This window comes from Saccopteryx leptura, chromosome 1 (genome assembly GCF_036850995.1).
Source record: "Saccopteryx leptura isolate mSacLep1 chromosome 1, mSacLep1_pri_phased_curated, whole genome shotgun sequence".
NCBI lineage: Eukaryota > Metazoa > Chordata > Mammalia > Chiroptera > Emballonuridae > Saccopteryx > Saccopteryx leptura.
Window position 1 is genome coordinate 301,043,255 of NC_089503.1, and position 21,235 is coordinate 301,064,489.

Consider the following 21,235-nt stretch of genomic DNA (forward strand, 5'->3'; position numbering starts at 1 on the left):
GAAGCTCATTTGCCACATTAAAAGTGAAAATTGATAAATACTGTATTTCAGGGTGCTTATGGGCATTTTATATGGGATGCCTCTATTTAATTTACAACTATTTTGTTTGGTCACAATTAAGGAATGACAAACATTACCAGTCCTCAGTGACCACCTACATTAATTGTCTTTATAAGCATTTTCAGTAAGTATGTAGTTTTTGTAATTATTTTCCCCACTATGTTTATTCTCTTATTTATTGAAGTGTGGTATTATGCTTGTTAAAACTATAATAAAAATTGGGTCTTGTATTTTAGCACCTTTTTTTATTTTCATAGAAATTTATTTTTATTTCACAAAATTGTCCGTCCACGATATGTTGGAAATTTAAAAAACTGGTCCTCTTCTATGATGGTTTGAGAAGCACTGCTCTTCAATGTTGACTCCGTGAGTACTGACCTGTTTGGCTTGCTGACGTAGCCCCAGCTTTTAGGTCAGTACCGGGTCGCAGAAGGCACTCAATAAACATGTGTTGAATGAATGAATAAAACTGAGGGTAGAACATGCCACAGCCTGTGTCCTTCACCACTCTGCAACACTGCCTCCCACCAAGTGCATTAGGAACCTGCATTTGGATTAAGATTAGGATTAGGCTAGTTGGAGAAGGCTTTTAGAGGTGTGAGCTTGAGTACAGCCTTAATCTAAAGGGTGGGTGAAATTTGCAGAGTGTGAGGAGAGTCAGGCGTTCCCCACAGCAGGCAGGGATGGGGACAGCAATGACATGTGTCAATAAAGAACCAGCGTGAGGGCCCAGAGTGCAGTGAACCTGTAATTTATAGAGACAGCCTCCTACTCGAGCCTGAAGAACACAGGTCACACAGTAGCAGGTGACTGTGTTCCTTCAAACTCCACCAAGCCTCCAGCAGCTGCCGGGATGACAGGAGGCTTAGTTCTACCCCAGGACCACCAGCATCACCTTGTCACCTGGAACCTACACGCTGAGGCTGATGCACAGTGAAGCTAACACCTCAGGGACCATCACTTTGCACAAGTCTAAGAGCCCTAGTGATTTTTCATTTCTAATTTTGGGAGTTTTCTGTACAAAAAGGGTCCCTCCAATTGTTTAACCTTCAAGCCCCAGAAAACCTGGACCTGACCCTGTGGGGGCCCCTTCTCACGCATCCTTCTCGGTCCCAGAACCTGCTCTCTTCTTGGAGGCGGGCGTTCTTTCGGTCTGCCACAAGGTGGCGCAAACGTCTTAATGTGAGACTGGCCGCACCAGAATCTTCAGGCCAAGTGTGAGGTTTTTTTGCTTCCATTCTTAGAAATCAAAATACCCAACTATTATGTTCTTCTACTGATGGCAACCTAACACTTTACTTTGCGTGTTCATGATTTCGTTTTTAAAGTTACACTGAGGTGGGAGTTGAGGGGGTAGCATTACTACCTTTAATTTTCTAAAGCTTATATATTGTAGGAACTCAAGAACTTAGCAGATTTTTTTAAAAAATGAGTCAGAAATGAGGCCAAATAAAGAAGAAAAACTCCTGTGTAAGAAATAAATCAAGTAGTGCTCAGGAAGTACCTAATTTGTTTCTTGTTAAACTTGCATGGTTAGAGAAATGAGGGTGAACCTGGACACTTCATATCGAAAATACTCTTAAATTCAACTCCTCAGTCCACTCCTCTGTCCAGAACAGCATCTACTAAGTGTTTCTGTGCCTTTATATTATCAATGTCCAAGAGAAAAGGCAGAAACCATTTCATTACATAAAACAAACCCTGTACCTAAGTCAAGGAACTGAAAAACAATGATTTGTATTACCTGAGGTCTGCAGTAATTTAGCAAAGATTAATTTTAAGGCATTAAGTAACATTTGGTAACTATGCAGTCCATACTTGAAATCTTTATTATTTTTGTAGATGGAACTAAAATTATTCAATGTATTTTCAAAAGACATTTCAATTACTGTCAATGACTGTGTGTAAAAAAAAAAAAACACTAATCTGTCAGGTCAAGTCCATGTCCCTCAAAGCTTCTCATTAACATACCCCCATGTTTTAAAAGACTAAAATGAACAGAAAAAGAGAGGGAATGAAGCCATTGCTCAGCCTACTTATTTACCCTTCACGTTTACAATGTTTTGCAAATACAGGTTTTCAAATAACTCTTCCACCTGAGGAAAGAGAAAGATTTTTCAGGGGAAATCACCGAGAGCCCCTGTAATAACAACACAGCCATTTACTGTGCAGATGATCCACCTCTTTTTCCTTCTGAAACTCTGTTATCTCTGGGCAAGTTAGAAACAACGCAACTGGTTTGTCAGTGCCTTTTCTAGGGGGGATTTCCTTTGGAAAAGTAAATGGATGGCTACATTAACTCAGGCTGGCAAAGTGTGTTAGAACCATTCCACTTCCTCCCACATCCGTATATTCATGCCACTTCCCACCCACCCCGCCTCACTAGCGCACAACCCAGCCATATCTTACTCCACATGGAGATGAGACGGCACCTTTGATCCCTAGTTTGTCAATGTCCCAAAGCTCCCTAACCTTCTTGATACAAAGTTTGTTCTTCCTGGGCTTGAAATTGAAGAGGGGATCAATTCACAGGGTAAACCAATAACGGGTGGTCCCAGAAGCATACACCTATTTCTCTGTACCTTGAGAGGCAAGCCCATCCGAGAAACGGACGGTGTGTGGGGAAAGCTCAGCACAGTGCCCTGTCCATCATAAGTCTCTGACAAGGCTTACGCGTTGCCTTCGCTTATGCCTTCCAGGAAGCCCTCCACACAGCATCTACAAATGGAGCTATTTACTGCTGGCCACCATTTCATTAGCGTCAACCAGCAATTCCAACACAGCACCTGGCAAACAACAGGCGTTCAAGGAGGTGTGCTCTGAATCTCAGTTGCCTTGGACCTTAATTTCTTTAGCACTGGAGTGGGGGTTGTAATGTCTGACTCAGAGACTCTTCTATAATGTGTCAAAGAGCCCAGACACAAAATAATTATCCCCCCCCCAACAATGGACTTGTCCACTTCTCCAGTGCCTTCTGCCCGCCTGAGCCCTGCATCTCTCCACACTGGGGAGCCATGCAAAAACACAGTGTGCACAATCTACAGTCTTCAACATACACATCTCCATTTAATGCCTTTTCTGAAAGCATCAGACACAATTTTATTGGGCAGTTAAAGAAACACAAGCCTGGTAGATCAAAGCAGCCAACTGGTCACCCAGCCTTCCCAAAGGGAGGCTGTAGTTCATTATAGCCAGTCAGTTAACCACATCCACCTCCCTCATATATCAACATGCCCAGGAAACAGATTTAGAAGTCCTGGGCACTGCAGGGAAAAATCTTTCCAGGTAACCAACTGTATTAAAAAGCAGACCCTGTCTTGAAAGATGAGTAGGGCTGTAAAAATCAGAGGTTCCTACAACCTGGGTCAGCCCCTAGATCCCCCCAGAGTCTCACACAGACACACAGGCCCTGCTGACAATGCTTTTTACTTTCTTTATATTTATATATCTATATGTATTTTTTAATTTACTGATTTTGAGAGAGAGAGAAAGAGGAAAATATCAATTTCTTGTTCCACTTATTTATGCATTCATTGGCCGATTCTTGTACGTGCTCTGACTGGGGATCAAACCCAAACTTAGTATATCGGGACAATGCTCTAACCAACGAAGCTACCCGGCCAGGGCCACCTTTTTCTTTAAACAATGGATTGTTCCTTCCCAGACATTGTTGGACTGAACACCAAACGTTCACTTTCTCTGCAATTGCCTTTGTTGTCCACCTCGGTTGCGTGTATCTTAATTCTGGCCCGAGGCACATCGTCCTGCAGTTCTCGTACTTGGTTACATTCAGCTTTCTTTTCTGCAGGTTGCGGGCAGGAAACTGGAAAATGGGCCACAGGAAACCTGGCCTCCTACATCTGTCCCACTTTGTGATTGCAGCTCCGGTTTCATTTTGCCTGTGTGTTACCTCTGTTTTTTAACCCTCAACATGACGGCCAAAACCTGTTTTCTGAAAGAACACCTTACTGCCCAGGAAATCTCACTGAGATTTTTTCCTCCCCAGAGTAATCAGCCCTATGAATTCATGACTAAGCAATTCTAAACATTTTTTTAATCGTATTTTAATTCTAAAAAAAAAAAATACTAAGCAAATTCTCCTAACAGTAGTCATTTGAATCAAAAGAAAATGGAACTAGAAAAATGATTAGATGTGGTAAGCCTACCAATAAGTCCCTAGTGGAAATTCATGATTATTTCATAATACTGCACACACTGCAGAAGTTTATTTCTGATAAATAAGATTACAACTGGTCCAAGGCTATCTGATGAGTTTTAACTTCTGAGGCTTTGGTAACTTATGAAATAAGCTATAGTCATATCTTATTATAATCTCTCTCATAATGATACTGTTTCAAATGATGTTTAACAGCATAACCAAATGCGAGGTTGAACTATATGAAATTGGTTGTTCCATGAATCAAAACCAAACAGCAGCAACCTCATACAGACAACCTAAAGCATGTAACACACAGAGAAGAGACACGTACACACGTGTACGCACACACACAATCATCCCCAGGGCAGTCTCTTCTTCCTGTGTTTGGTCCATGAACCCTTTTGAGAATCTAAAATTCTGTAGGGGAAAGAAAAAAAGATATATTCATACAAAATATACATAATTTCAGCAGGATTTATAAAACCCTCAAGTAATTTATAAATCTTAAACAAAGAGCCCTGCACTAAAGGAAATGCTAGCTACATTGTCCCTACCAGCAATACGGAGATTCTGAGGAATTCTCAAGTACAGGGCTCATACCAAAAAAAAAAAAAAAAAAAAAAAAGAAAAGAATCCATTACTACTTTAAATAAGAGTTCCTCATTTTAATTGCTAACATTTGATGCGCATTTAGTATGTAGCAGGTTGTGCTGAGTGCCTTATATGCACTGTCTAAATTTAATACTCCATGAGGAAGTCATGACTTAAAAAGGTGAAATAAGACGTTCATGGCCACAGGTGTAACTGGGCAGAGACTCCTACCACAGGGGCATCAAACTCCCAAAGCCCAGATTCATAATCACCACACACATGCCCTCTAGCCGACGCCTCATTTTTCATATGCACACCTCACTGCTGCTAAGAGGAAAGTCACATTTTAACTCAGAGGGCATTACAACATTCCCGCTAGGAATCAAATCAAGAAATTTCCTTATTATTTCTGGCTTCACCTCATGGTAACTCTAGTTGTCCCAGTTGGTTCTGTTTTAAGAAACTGTGAACCCTTCCCACCATCATATTTTTAAAACCGATTTCCCTTTCCAAAAGGTTTTTCTAGGCCCTGGCCAGTTGAGTCAGTGGATAGAGAATTGGTCTGGCATATGGACATCCCAGTTTCGAGTCCCAGTTTCGATTCCCCATCAGGACACACGAGAGAAGTGATCACCTGCTTCTTTTCCCTCCCTCACTCCCCTTTCTCTCCCTCTTCTCCTCCATAGCCAGTGGCTTGACTGGTTTGAGCATCAGCCCTGGGCGCTGAGGATAGCTCAGTTGGTCTGAGCGTTGGCTGCAGCGTTAGGCACTCAGGATAGCTCAGGTGATTTGAGCATCAGCCCCAGATGGGGTTGCAGGGTGGATCCCAGTTGGGGCACATATGGGAGTCTGCCTATCTTCCCTCCTCTCACCTTTAAAAAAAAATATGTCTATTGGTTTAGCTATGTTCCAGGTTCATCCAACACTAAAAATAATGAAGGTGGGCTCTTGATTATAAAGACAGGATGTGAGAAGCCGTACCTTCTGCAACTCAGCTCCTCCCCAGCAGGAAAGACATCCCCTCCAGCAACACCCACCCCCTCACTCAGCGTGTGTACACAGGACAGTGGAACAAAAAGATGGAAGTCAGAAGTGATCGTCTCTGGTCCCAGAGAGGGGCCTGAGGCCTGTGCACATTTCATATGACGATGAAATGAATTATGGCAAAGACTTCACGTGTGAACATCGACAAGCTGGGAACCGCACCAACACTTACAGGACAGTGCCCTCCAACACACAGGGGGGCTCAAAATGTTTCCTTTAAAAACAAACACCTCTGGGAAAGCCCTGTTTCAGGTTCTAAGAAAGCATTATTTGGTATTTCATGGAGGATCACAACACACACATGAAAAAATGCTGTTTTGCATTCAGTAAAACTTACTTAAAATCTTGCTGCCTGTCCTGAAATTTGAGTTTCAATTTAAATTTATTGATTTTAGAAGGTGAGGAAGAGGAGAGAGGGAAGGAGAGGGAAGGAGAGGGAGAGAGAAGGAGAGAGGGAGGGAAACTGAGAGGAAGGGAGAGGAGGGAAGGAAAGAGAGGGGGGAGGGAAAGAGCGAGAGGAGAGAGGGGAGAGAGAAACATCAGCTTGCTGTGCCACTTAGTTACGCATTCATGGGTTGACTCTTGTATGTGCCCTGACTGGGAATCTAACCCCAAACCCTGGCTTATCTGGACGATGCTTTAACCAATGGAGCTACCCCGCCAGGGCCTGAGCAGGGCCTGACCTTCAATTTAATGAGCACCCTAATTTTCAGTGGGTGTTTCCCCCCACACACACTCCGCTTGACTCTTATCTTGCATAAGCCTTCGAATGGAAAATCTTTTACCTAAATCTTTTTTACTATTAATAAAATTTGGTCCTATGCACAAGGAAAAGAGGTCAGAACACATAAATCCTCATCCATTCCACGACCTCACAGAGTTAGGTAGGTAACCTCAGGCAGGGATGTCAATTTCCATGTCAGCTTCTTCATCTGTACAACAGGGATCTGGCCAACCCCACCCCCTCCATACATAAGTATTAACAAATAAGACTTCTTCCAATTAGAAGCATTTTGAAAGGAAAATCCCAAGTTTTCCTTTCAATCAATACATTGTGTAAACAATCTCTAAAATAAGGGGGAAATCCCTTCAGCTTCAGTAAAACCTTAATAGAGACACGTCTAAAATCTCCATGGTCTTAACATCAGAAAATGTTCATTTGCCCAGGCACTTGTTTAAGATAATCGTACAGAAATTGAAAAACAACGGACATCCTACATACCACTTCCACCAGAACGAAAATTACCATCTTTCAGACAAACGGGAAAGCTGTTCTGTGCTGAGTAACATGTGGGGGAAAGCCAACAGTGCGCACGCCCGGGTAGTAAGAACACTTCTGCATGATACAAAAGTGATGGTGGTTTTTCCACATCCAGAAACTGAACCATTTCCTGCCAGAGCATCCTCCAAGCTCTCCCATTGTGTTGAAACTGTAAAATCTTTCTAAATCAGGACTTCCTCCTATTATGCTTTTAGAGGAGTCTTTCTGGGAAGGGGAGATCCAAGGCAAAGGTAGGAATTCCTGCAGCACCACCCAGTGGAAACAGAAGAGAGGGGAGGGGGGGAAGCAAGATAAAATATGTGTAAGAAAAGAAAAGAGAACTCAGGTTTTAGCTCTACTTGTGAGAAGTCGGGACACTGCCCTTCCCCCATCCACCGCCTCCGTGGTGTGTTCAGCTCCATCACGCACTCTCCGTCCTCAGTTCCTCCACCGCCACCCGCACAGCACAGACCGCAGCCGTCACCAGGCTGCCTGCCGCTCCCACACATGTGCGCAAGTGTGACACCAGTCCAGGAAGGAACGGGTCCCGGGTGGGTCAGGTGTGGGCTGGAACACCATCTCTTCCTCTCGGAAAGATCCCCAAGGGGCCCTCTGGACCGGGAAACGTGCAGAGCACTGCCTGCACCCCAGTCCTGCCGCAGCGCCGGGCATTTCCTGACAGAAAGGTAGCCATCTGTGCACCCTCCCCTCTCCCGGCCCCGCTGCACCTGGACTGGCCCGCCTCCAACATCTGCACAGCAATTCCACCTCCCCAGTTCCTCCAGAGAAAGGGACAGAGCCTTTCCTCTCTCGTTGCCCTTATCTCCAGCCCCCCCCCAAAACCAGTCCCCCCAGAGTGAGCAGTTTCTGCTCTCCTGTGGTACCAGCCACCCAGGGCCCCAAGGCCTCCCACAGGCCCGTTCGGCTGGTCTCCACTTCATTTACTGCCAGTATCAGAACATCTCCCATCACCAGTGCCTGCTTCTCTCGCATGCGTGACACATCAGGCTACTAATCTTGGGAACGGGATGGAGCAATAGGAACCCTTGACCCTGTCCTTCTCGCCTCTAGCCCTGGCAGGCGCCTGCAGAGGGCGAGAAGCCACAGGCTCCCAGAGACACTGGGAACTCTCCTGTCTTCTCTACTCAACTGAAAATGATAAAGTACCATTTCTTCCATCATTTCTGGATGGTTATGTCACCAAAGAAAACTGTCCCCAATATCAGCATTCCCAGGAAAGTTATCTTCCCCTCTTTTCTGGAGTAACTACTCTGAAACCATTTTAGATGTCTTTTTAAAACAGTACAGAGAAAAATGACACCAGATAGCTGATCTTGACATTGCTTAAACAAATATGATGTTTTAAAATTTAATAATATAGCATATTTGGACTGCTAATTTATAAGTGGCTAACAGTATTTAAACATTTTTCTTTTACTGAAATTTAACATGTGCCATAATGTGCCAGGCTTGGGCAGTTATTGAGACTCAGCTGGATAATACTGACATCAGCTCATCTCTGGTTCTACTCTGTGTACTATTCTTGCAAAACTAGTTATGACTCTCTGGTACTTGGGACCTCTTCCTGAGATTTTCCAGAAACACAAAGAGCTACTACCTTAGAGGGGGTGGTTACCTACAAGAACCACGACTCTTCCAGGCTTCTAGATTCTGTGGTCATGTGAGCTTCACTGCTCATCGTTGGTGCTCTTCTCAGCAAAACTCTGTGGTTTGGGTCATGCAAATTCTAGGCATAAACAGTTATATGTAAATCTGGTATGATAATATATTCACTTTGGAAGGGATCTATAAAAAACAGTGACTCTGCAGGCTTCAAAATATCATCACCTGCTCATGTGGCAGACATCTGTGGGTGATTTCAGCTGCATCCAGAGCCCTGAAGGTAGTAACTATCCCTTTTATAGCTTTACTCTCTCCAGATGCATACGTTTCTCCTACGTCTTTGTACATGGATATCAAGTCTAGATACATATGATTTTGGTGCCAAATTCAGAGTTTCTTCTAAATTTAAACAACTTCTAATACAGTCCCTTTTAAAATGAAGCAAAAATATAAAGGCAGTGGTTCTCAAACTTTTTGAAGTTGGGGTGCATTTAAAATCCTACAAATAATTGTAGGCACACTATATACCAATTTCTGAGAAATATGTTATAATAATTCAGTCAAATATTAAAGAAAAAAATATTCCAAGTGTGCTTTTATGGTAATTAAACAAAATAAATATGACAAAATTAAATTTATTCTGACATTAAAAATATTTTATTTTTTGAGTTATGCTTTTTAGAATTCATAGAAAAGGGTTAAAAAATTAAAAAACGACAAAAAAGTTATCTTTTTATATATAGATAGATACATTCTTAGTAAGATTTAGTAAATCGGCAGATCCTGGCACAAATGTGTTAAGTTTTTCATTCTTGTGTTTATGAGAAACAGGAGCCTGATGTGTCCTAGCGATTTCTTCAATGTTTGGGCATATATTTGAAAGGCAAACTCTCATTTCCTCCTCAATACATTGAAGAATTCCTCTCTTTTTACTCTTGTGTTGAGTGCAGAAAACCCCCACCATACATAGCATCTTAACTTGACACCAAACAAAGGATAGAAGAAACTTGCCTCCAGTCTTTCTGGGGAACATGGGGGGTAGTGTAAACAATCCAGCACCACAGCTTAACAGCCTTTTGCAACCTAATCAAGCAAGTGAGGTGGGGGGTTGGGCAGACTGTCAGCTTCCAGCCAATTCCCCACACTTCTGTCCCCCAAAAATCTAAACTCCAAAAACCCTGTTGGTTTTTTGGTCCCCAACAGGCACATATTTTTCTGGAATACCATAGGGTGCACCTGGAAAATATATAAAGCAGGGGTCCCCAAACTATGGCCCGCGGGCTGCATGCGGCCCCCTGAGGCCATTTATCCAGCCCCCTCCGCACTTCCGGAAGGGACACCTCTTTCATTGGTGGTCAGTGAGAGGAGCATAGTTCCCATTGAAATACTGGTCAGTTTGTTGATTTAAATTTACTTGTTCTTTATTTTAAATATTGTATTTGTTCCCGTTTTGTTTTTTTTACTTTAAAATAAGATATGTGCAGTGTGCATAGGGATTTGTTCATAGTTTTTTTTATAGTCCAGCCCTCCAACGGTCTGAGGGACAGTGAACTGGCCCCCTGTGTAAAAAGTTTTGGGACCCCTGATATAAAGTCTTCTAGGGCGCACACTTTGAGAACCATTGCATTAAGGTAAAAAGCCAAGCAAAATCTCATTTTTTTTTCACTAAATGTCTATTTAAAATTGAGCCTGACTCACAAGCCAGCTCTACTAAATGGAACACATTAAAAATATCTTGGTGCTCTTGTTAACTATTGCAAAGAGACAGTACATAATTTCAAAATGAAATAATCTTCACTCAATGACTAAAACTTACATTTTTATAACCCCCCTCCCATGCATTGAATAAGTGAAGAAAATAAACTGTCATCGATGGTTCATTCATTTGCATCATGTGCAGAATGGCTATTGGTATTAGCATCGAACATTGGACTCACAGCACTGTGTCCTCATGGCCCTTAATTCCCATCTAGGAATTTGCAACCCACTAACCTGGCTTGGTCCTTTTTGAAATGTCACATTCAACTTCTTCTTCAACTTACTCTTCCAGTACTTATACAACATGATTCTATTAACAGGACAAAATAACAGCCTGGTCCTGCTATAAATGATCTTTCCCCCCTTGTCAAAGAAAAACTGCCCTTTCTATAGTATGAACTTTCAAGGTCTTGAAGTTTCTACTTTGCTAAAAACAAATTAGTAGGTCTTAATATTTAGGTTGTTAAAAAAAAAGCACCGACTGTGGCAAAACCTGGAGGAGGGTGCCGTTCTCGTGGCTCAGGTCTGCTCTGATCAAAGCAGGGCAAGGCTCACATGTGAGAAGCGGGTTCTCCGAGCTTTTGACAATCTCAGGACATTTGGGTCATTTTGTGTGATTCAAGACACTTTCTAACAACACATGTGTGTGTGTGACAGAGACAGAGACAGAGAGAGGGACAGATAGAGACAGACAGGCAGGAAGGGAGAGATGAGAAGCATCAATTCTTCATTGCAGCTCCTTAATCTCCTTAGTTGTTCATTGATTGCTTCCTCAGCTGATCCTTGATGGGGGGGAGGGTGCTGTAGCAGAGCGAGTGACCCCTTGCTCAAGCCAGTGACCATGGGGTCATGTCTATGATGACCAGCGACCCCACGCTCAAGATGGGGAGCCCTAGCTCAAGCCAGATGAGCCCATGGCTCAAGCCGGGGACCTCAGGGCTTCAAACCTGGGTCCTCCACGTCCCAGTCCAACACTCTATCCACTGCATCACTGCCTGGTCAGGTCAGCATATGCTTTTGCAATGAAAGTAACTCACTTTAAGAAATTTCTAACTCTTCAAATTACTCAACTTATCCACGTATCATAAATACGGAGTGGAGAACTAGTGCTAAAATACCTGAACAAGTGAATTAAGCAAAATCAAGGAACATCGAGTGGCTGACTGAGCATCACTTCCGTTTTCTGCCTTGACTGTCAAAGATAAAGGCATTTCTGCCCTCTGCTGCATGCTAAGCACAGATGTGATGACATGTCTCTGCCTGGGGTTTCATCAGATTTAACCGTAACTCAGAATGTCACTTGAAGAATTCTTTCTAAAATGCTTTTTAAAAAAAAAAGCAGAAAAACAAACAAAAAGCAATACTCTACCATCAAACACCCTCTGTCTAAATGATCACTGTCTGGTGCTTGGAAAACAGGTGGGAACATTAGCAGAAATCACTTCCCTACCATCACTCATGAACTCTAGATTCCAGAGGACTTCAAATTGCAAGGCTATGCAAGAAGGCTGCAGTGCCGCATCTCCAGATGGCCTTCCGAATAATGCTACATGGTTTGGTCCCTTCTTGTATGTTCTTCGCAGGGCTTGCTGATGTTATCAAGAATCTCAGCTTTTTCTTCTCCTGAAAATTATATACACACATCCAAGTTCTATCCTGAGTTCTCACAGTGAAATGATGATTCTTTGGGATGTAGGTCAGCAAACACCCCTTATAGCTCCCATCCTCTGCATAGAGCTAGGGCTCAATCCTACAAGAGAAGAGGGGTTCTGCCTAGAGAAGGAATAAAAACTGCGGCCACACTGTCCCACTCTCTTACACTCAGACATCCCTCTTCCAGCCTACATCTATGGAGGCACACCCAGACACACACACACACACATTCTCTCTCTCTCTCTCTCTCTCTCTCTCTCTCTCTCGCACTCACCACCTGCCAATGCTACTCTTATTTGCAATTGAACTCCAACAACAAGGGCTTATATGATATTTTAGGTAGTAATCACATACCTTCCATATTCCACTAAAGAAATAGTGAAGGTACATATCCAGTTCTCTGAGTCCTAACCAAAGAAGTGTTCTCCTTAACTGTTAAGCGTTTGGAAACTGTTCTAACATCCACTCTTGCTTAACAGAGCATCCCGATCTTTCTGGGCCCGGTGACATCATTTTGAGGATGGTGAGAAGGAAGGGTGCGGACAGTGTGGGAGAACCCCTGCAGTTACCCAGCAGCACAGGCTGGAACAAATTCTGGGGCTTGTTCTGCTGTTGTTGTTTTCACCTCTCTCTTCTGACAATTAGGTGCAGGGAGAAAAATCTCCGTAATCAAACATCCGGGTTAATCAAGCTTTGACTATCAACAAACTGCTCCTTGGCAAAGCCCAGCTGAAGTGCACAGATCTAGTTCTCCTTTTCCAAAAACAAGTGAAGTGTTTAGTCATTCATCTTTTTGAAATTACACAAGCAGAGTTTTTTTATTATTTTCAAACTCAATCAGAAACGTCATTCATTAAATACAAAAAGTTACAGACAAAAAGACAAAAGCTACACACAGGTGTTAGTATAAATAAAAAATAACTTTTTTAAGGAACTTTTAATTATGAATACAGGGTGGGCAAAAGTAGGTTTACAGTTGAGTACGTGAAAGTTTACTCTTGTACTCTTTATTAATTATTGTATTATTTTCCATAACGAACCTACTTTTGCCCCACCTATATTATGCGATTCAGCCCAAGGGAACTATAAAAACTTGATCTATTGAAGTCTTGATTACGGTCTAATGATGGTTGCTATAGAATGATTAATTTTACTATGGAAAGAACTTTACATTGAGATTCTTTCAAGCTATACAATCCTCTGAATTACTTAACTGTTAACCAGCCATTCTTTGTGTAACATTAATACCAACAATAGGGCTAACATGGTCCTCTCGAATATTTAACCAACTAACCTTACTGCTGTACATCTACTTTTCTTGCAAGGCTGGACAAAAACTCTAGAAACAATATACTTCCTGTACTGGATCTTCTTGGCTGTCTTTATGGTTTAACCAAAAGCTTTGCCTGTTATTAATCCAAGTAATTTACTGTCTAGGGAAGAATTGGATTTATGCATGTCAACAAAGTGCTTTGTCAAGTCCAATGGCAAAGTAGGGAAGAGGAATCGGCTATACAGGCAAGTTTTTCCCCCTTCAGATTGTTTTTAACTCAGTGAGTGCCAGGTTTTGTACAAAGTGCTGGGATAAATACAAGGATGAGAAAAACAGATGCAGGCCCAGAGGGAGCTTGCAGACTAATGTGTGTGACAGATGTGAAACACACATGACACATACATGTGCAGGTATCCCTCGCTATCCAAATGTAACGGATTCAAGGGTCTGGACAGTGAAGGGACAGGGAGAAATTGGATCATGAGGACAAATACAAATGCAGCCTGTGGCAAGGGCTCCGAACCCCAGGGACAATGACCATGGGAGATCCAGCCAAGAGGACCAGCACAAAGGCTTCCTCCAGGAAGAGGCTGTAGAGCTGAGACCTGAAGGATGACGGCAAACGGGCTAGGCAAAGCAGAGTGAGAAGAATCGATAGGTGTGGGGGGCAAGGAAAGAACTTCCCAGGAGAGAACAGCACTGGGAAAGGCCCCGGGGCCGGAGGGCACACTGCACACAAGGCACGAGCTGGGGCAGGCCCCATCACAGCTTGCAGCTCATATTAAGGATCTGGGTCTTCATCCTCACTGAAGCCACTAGGAAGTTTTAAGTGGAGGAATGACATGATCAGGTCGGTGTTGAAAGGACTGCTCTAGCTTACGGGTGGAGAAGGGAACTGGAGGGGGCGAGAGGGAACACGGCACCCGTCAAACACAATCAGAGACCTCTCCACAACAGAGATCATTTTGAGAGACTATGGGAAGGACGGAGTAGGGACTTAACCTGGTGATGAAAACCTCACCTGGGCCCACTCAGAACCCACAGGTGTCCCCATGAATTAGGCAGTTGTGGGTAAGTAGAAATACGTGGTTCTTGTCACAATTGCCATAAAAAGGAAGAAAGGTAAGCACAGCAGCTAATACTGACCCTCCCTCAGGTGTTCCTTATTCAATAAAGGGCCAAAATGGGACTGAAGGGGAAACTTATGGAGAAATCTTTTTCCCCACAAGACAGCAGTTTGTTTCAAGTGCTGTATGTGTCTAAAAGCTGTTCGGGGATGAGAGCAAACTTCACATTACTTTCACAACTCCTAGAATTCAAGTTCTTTGCTCCAAAATAGTAGTACCGTAGGACTTTTACCTTGAAAACCTCTCTCATTCACTTTACCATCCAACCAGGGAAACTGGGGTCTAGGAAGAATCAGTGCTATCTTCTCAACATAACTGGTGTTAAGGGAATCTCCTTTTGCCTGCAGCGTATATATATTATTACCTTGGTTGGCTTAAGTGACCTAGATAATATAGATGGGGATTTTCGTCTTATCATATGAAGAAAGCCACATCGTCTTATGATTTATCTTTAACCACACAGATGAAATAAAAATACTGCATTATTTTATCTATTTTATCAAGTGTTCTGGGGCTTAATAACCAACATGGTAGAATCATGAGATTGCCATTAATACAATGAAGAGAGTAACCAGGAATGTTCTGGAATAATGTTAATATTCTCTGTTTGGAGGGAGCTGGTAGGGATTACACAGGTGTATACATTCATGTTTGAAATATGTCATGTATGTAAATTATACTTCAATGTAATAAAAACGCCAAGGGTCTCAGATTCCTTATTCTTTTGCTTGCAATAAAAGCTCTCTAACACCTCGCTAGTTGAAGAGAAAGTACCAAATAAGTGTGCATTATACCTACCCCAACACTCCCGTATTTATGCGTAGAAAATTAGGTACAGTTCTTAGATATGGTAGCTTTAAAAATACTTATAATATGTGCTTTAGAACTTTTTAGAATGTGTATGAATAAATTCATCTACATCCAATTTGAATTAGAACACATGAGCAACTTAAGTTCTTTAAAAACATACAAATAAATCCCACAGCTACACTGTAAATAATCTCATTCAATTCTTACAGTAATTTAATAATTGCTTTTCAGAAAGTGAAATTAAAACACATAAAGTAGTCAATGAGCTAATTCCTAGTGGCAATTCAGACCAAATTCCAATTTACTGAAATGACCAATTCAAAGTTTATTTTTAAACTGCTGGCATATATGTAAGTTTCCAGTAATGGATGAAAGGCCATTTTTATTTTGGTGTGGACAGGAATCATGGAGAGTCATATTTCTGCACAGAATACTTAAAGACTAAATAATTACCATTTTTAAAACACTTTAGGTGTTGTTCAAAGGTTTTACACACACACACACACACACACACATACACACACACACACACACGATGACAATTTAATTTAACAGGGCTGCATGAGAGGTGCCAAACCAAAGTTTTCATGGTCTCACCACTATGAAAACCAAAAGCTAGATGAACCCAATTCAAAATGACCATGGCAATGTCAATCTTGAGCTGAAAATCCACTTAACACACCGATTTCAAAGTTTGAAAACTACTGATATAAAATGAAACAGTACTCAACAAAGAATTGTTAAAGTGGGCAAGAGGCACCTTCCTCCTCCTATAAGTAGGTAAGTTCAAGGTGTATTTTCGGTTTAACCTAGTTTCTCTTTCTTCATCACTGAACATTCTATTTTGATGTGTCGTACCCTGTACTTCCTGTTACTACATCTTCATACTCTCCTGCAAATCATGACTCATTCTTAAATCATAGAGAAACTCATCAAAATCCCAAATTTCACATCACATATGAATTCAGTCTTTCAAGAGAGCAGCATTCTTAGAACATTACTTGGAGCCACAAAAGTACTGAACAAGTCCATGTCGAAACTATGTCAGTCCACTGTGAGTCAACACATTTATTACATCAATAAATACAAACTCTATGTGTGGTCATTTTGGTCTTCACACTAGTTATTAAAATGTTATGTGATATGTTAAGTGAAAATAAGTTACAAAACAATGCATAATGTGATTCCAATTAAAAATGTTATGTGTGTGACGTACATGTGTGTATGTGTATGTATACAGACACATACATTTTGAAAAACCAGAAAAACATATACCAAACATTAACAGTGGGATTATGAGAACTGTTTATTTTTTTTTGTATGCTTTTCTAAGTCTTCCTCAGGTAATTTGCATATTTTTATAACAGAAAAAAACCAACTAACCTTTAGAAAACTGTTCTGCTAGTGTGATCTCAAATGCATTACAATTCAATCTATGAGGGCGAGGAATTATGAATAACTAGGACATTAAAAAAAAAAAAACTTTTGCCTGAAACAGAAATATCTGACATGAGTAGGGTCCTTCATTCAAATGACCTGGGCTGCTCCTGTGTCCATGTAGATGCAGAAATTTAAGAAGGGGCAGAAGCCAGCTGCCTGCAGCCGGGGCACAGCCAGAAGGGACAGAGAACGGCCTTCTTTTAAAGCATAATGAGGAACCCCAGGTCTGGGAAACATGGAGATGGCTGGATCATCCCTAGGACTGCAAAGGAGCAAAGTTATTCATTAGTAAGCAGTAACTCACCATCAGTGAAAAAAGACTCTACTCCAGGACGTCATATCCTCGGGTTTCTTTTTTTTTTTTTTAACGTGTTTTGGATCCATCAATAGGGAATGTGTTGCAACCATACTGGATTTTGAGTCAGATAGATACATAAACATAACTGGGTAGCACAGAACATACAAAATTCAATATCTTGACAGCTAAGAAAGGAGTATTTTAAATTTAAATGCACTGCCTGGAAGTCCTTTAAAACCAATTTCAGGAAAAGATCCAAGTTCTAAAAAGTTATTGCAAATATAAATTTCAGTATATGATCTCAGAGTTACATTTACTGTATACTAGCAGTTTTCAGTTATTCAATTTTTTAAATAAGAGGAAGCAGAGGTCTTCAGTAAATGTTTAGGAAACTTCAAAATGCAAATGGGACTGGAAAAAAAAATCACTGCTCTCCCCTATCTGGGCTATTGTCATTCTGGTCCAAAAAACATTCAGTACCAAGTGAGTGAGGTTCAGAGATGGTCTACTTCAGCTTACAATGGTACACCATCACAATGCCTTCACTTACATGACACGCTATTGCATATTACTGACCAAAAGAGAAATGGAGAAAAAAAATCCATGCATACTGTTATAATATGTGTCAGAAAAGGACACCTGGTGAGTTTTAAAAGTCCTCTTCATTGTATGAATGCATGTAAAAGAGTTATCATGATCATCATTGATGTAAGAAAGAGTTGCCCAATCTGGGCTTCTCACAATTTGGGCGCAATAAAGGGGCTGTCCTGTACACTGATGGATGTGTAGCAGCATCCCTGACCTCTAGAGGCCAAGAGCACCCCCTCTGGTTAGGACAGTCAAAATGTCTCCAGATATCTCAAATGCCCCCAGAGGCAAAATTACTCCCAGGTGAGAACTACTCAAATAATAACTTATTGGAATGAAGACTCCTAATTACCTTTTATTTGGAAGGAAATGGAGTCTAGAGAGAATATTTACAACCTCCATCCTGAAGAAATGCTCATGCACAATGATGTTAGCTTTGCAAAGCTTATTTTCTGTTGTACTTTTAAGTCCTGTTATCCTACTCACAGCTTTCAATGAAACGATTTATTGAGCATCTACTCTGTGCCAAACACAGTTTAGGGACATCCTGTACTCCTGTCCACTGAGTCACAACCTGGTAGGGCTGGTTGGACTGTTTTTAGGACATGCTTTGCACCATAAAAGAAATGCCAACACCATAGAAACCCTCAGGACAGCAGCATGTCCTTGTCAACAAAGGAGACCTAAAGTTCCAACAGGGTTCCTTCAAATCCCTTACCCTTTTTAGTAACTCCATACATTTCCATCACATAAAGGTTTAAAAAGGGGGGAAAGGCCAAAAGGCCCTTGCTCTATTTGGCATAGAAAGACAATCAGTGTTTTTGCAGGCAGGATCATTACTGGAAACTCTAAAAACACTTATGGACAGTCTTCTTAACTGTCTGACCCATGTGCCCTCCTAACACAATTTGTATTTTATAAACCCCATAAATTGAAACTCATAACTGACCTTTCCCAAATAAATGTGTCACACAGAGAGAGAGAAAGGGAGAGAGATCAGAGGGTATTTTGTTTGGCAAGAAGGCAATGAAGCTCAGAAACCGATTTGAGCTCATTAATAGATGCCTGGAACATGCTTGGTTTCCCATCTCCTTCGCCAGTCCTACCCCACCCCCCAATAAAGACTGAAGCACAGACGCGAGAGGATGGGTATGTTGAGCTGCTTAGGCAATAGAAACTTCACACGCACAACTGGGGGAAAGAAAAACCTGCAAGTCCGAAATCCAAACTGACTCAAAATTTTCAAAGACGCTACCCTGAAAAGGTTCGGCTGGCGGCTGCACCTCGAGGTAAATAAAGCCGTAACTTGTCTCCCTCTCCAGCGCAGGGCTCGCCGGGCTGACGGCGGCTGCACAAAACCCCTCCTGTGCCGAGCAGCGGAAACTCCTAATGAGATTAGTTGGTGTGTGTGCAGACATTACTTAGCAATGACTAAAGGGGCTCTCTCTTCCTGCAGCAGCCAGTGGAAAATTCAGGGAACTTTTTCCCCCTGCAGCAGCAGAATCCCTTTAACCCTCTCCCCAGCCAACTCCAAAAACAACTCAGCCTCCCCCCAACCCCCCCTCTCCCGGCTGGGATGCTGGGGGAGTTAAAGACCCGCCAGGGGCTTCCAAAAACCGGAGAGTGGGAGGGGGCCGGTGGGGAAGGGGCGGGGGACCCCTCCAACACTACAAAGGAAACTGTAAAAGGCACAAATACATAAACCTGAGAAGGAGCAAACCACAGTTTCTTTGTGAGCTCCTCTAGTGAGTCATTTTCAAGATGCTGTCTGCTGCCAGTTTCAAAGCGGAAGCGCATGGCAATTAGTCTTGCAGTTTCCAGACAAGCCAGAAACTCTCCCGACACTCATTTTATTTTTTTTTTTCTGAAAAAGCCCCTTTTGCAGTTTCTGAAATAACATTTCTTGCTCCCACCCCCACTCGCCGCCTCACTGCAGCTTGTCCTCAGGATGATTCAGTTCAGAAAACATAAAGCCGAGACCTCTTAGTTTTCTTCAACTCTCCAAAATTTTAATTTCCCCCTCCCCCAAAAGTTACGGTAGCATTACAGGCCAACACACTGTTGGAAGCGGAAGAGCCCCTTCCTAAAGAGCTGGGGGCGTCACGACCATCTACTGTCCTGTCCTCCAGAACAGTGTCCAGTAAAGACTCCGCCGGCTTTTAAAGGTCTGCTGGGCGCGCGCCTGGGGTGGTGACCCGGGCTGGGGTCACCTGCCGAGCGAGTGGACGCAGCCCCTAGCCCCTCATCTTCGCTCCGCACGCCCTCGGCCGCCCTCTCCAGCCCCGTCTCCCTTCCAGAATCCTAGCATCAGTGCCCAGTGCCACCCCGAGGGGCGCCCCAACTGGCAGGTCAACGGTGGTCCAGCCTCCAGGCACGCAGCCTCCTTCAGTCACTGTTCCTCCCAAGGACCCCAAGTCTCACTGTCCCCTACTCCCCGAACGCGCCCCTCCCTCTGGGCTCTCAACGCAGCCCCAGGACCGGTGCCGCCAGAGCAGGGTCGCCGCAGCCCCTGGCCCCGCGCGCTGACGGGCGCAGAGCTCCCCTTGGGTGGGCGGCGGCACCCGCGCAGAAGCATCCTGGCTGTGCCCCCCTCCCCGCGGCCACCCCCCAACCTCGGCCCGCAGCCCACCCCGCGGCGTCCACCGCCCAACCCCCACCAAACCAAAGGAAAGAAAGAAAAAAACACCCCCAACGAAACTTTGCAACTGTCCCAGCAACAGGCAGAAGTCCTGCTACCTACCCAGATATGGGGAGCTTTCAAGATCCTTCTTCGGGGGAATTTCTAGGAGGAACCGGGCGAAAGCCCCCGACTTTCCATGCTGACAGGCGTCTGCAGACGGTCTGTTGCTCTTGTAATGAGATCCTGATTTCCCCCCCTTTTTTTTCTTTCTCTCGCTCCTCTTTTTTTTTTTTTTTTTTTTTTTTCCCCTCTGGTGTGTGTGAGAGCAGGAAGTTGGAGCAGTCAGGCCGAGCCGGCTCACTTCCTTTACTGCATTATTCCCCAGGCGGTGTGCAGTCTGTGTAAACAGGCTTTTCCGCCCCGCGCCGCGCGCCCCGGCCGCGGCTGTGCGCCGGGGCTGGCCGCCCAGGCCCGCGCATACTCCGCCGCCTCGGCACCGCGCGCTCGCCCGCACCGCGCCGCGCGCCCCCGCCTGCCGCGCGCCCTGCTTCCTGCTCGGCCACCCCAGGGGAGGAGCCACCAGACCCTTTGCGTCTCCTAGCGGCCGCAGCCCCTCCCCACGAGGGGCGGGGGTGCAACGCGCCACAAACCCAGGGAAGCCGCCCCCGACAGACACACTGGGGCGATGACCCCCGGTTGCAGCGGAACCCGGGGTCCCTCTTCTCCCCTGGCGGTCCCTGCGCTGGGGACCGCGCTGGGCACTATAGTGGGGTCGAGCCCTGCCCGATTGGCCTAGGTGGGGAGGCCCGAAGTGGGGAGGCTGCTGAACTTACTGTTTCTGTCCGCTGGGATGAGAGTTGGGGGGCAGGGGGGCATCGGGAGTGGGGTTCAGAGCTTGGTTGCTCTGGGGAAAGGGCTGTTTTTATCGTG

At 43.7% G+C, this 21,235-nt stretch overlaps 1 protein-coding gene across 2 annotated transcripts in view; it reads right to left on the reverse strand.

Annotated features, from left to right (window-relative positions):
• Positions 1–20,860, reverse strand: part of ELK3 (ETS transcription factor ELK3) — a 70,545-nt gene extending 49,685 nt beyond the window's left edge. The window contains exon 1 of one of the 2 annotated variants that reach the window (XM_066357280.1): positions 20,426–20,860. The gene's annotated coding sequence lies outside the window, so the exon portion shown is untranslated. Of the gene's footprint in view, positions 1–7,076; positions 7,142–20,425 lie in introns of those variants that run through there. The other variant, XM_066357288.1, reaches the window with a different exon arrangement.
• Positions 20,861–21,235: the final 375 nt, after the last annotated feature.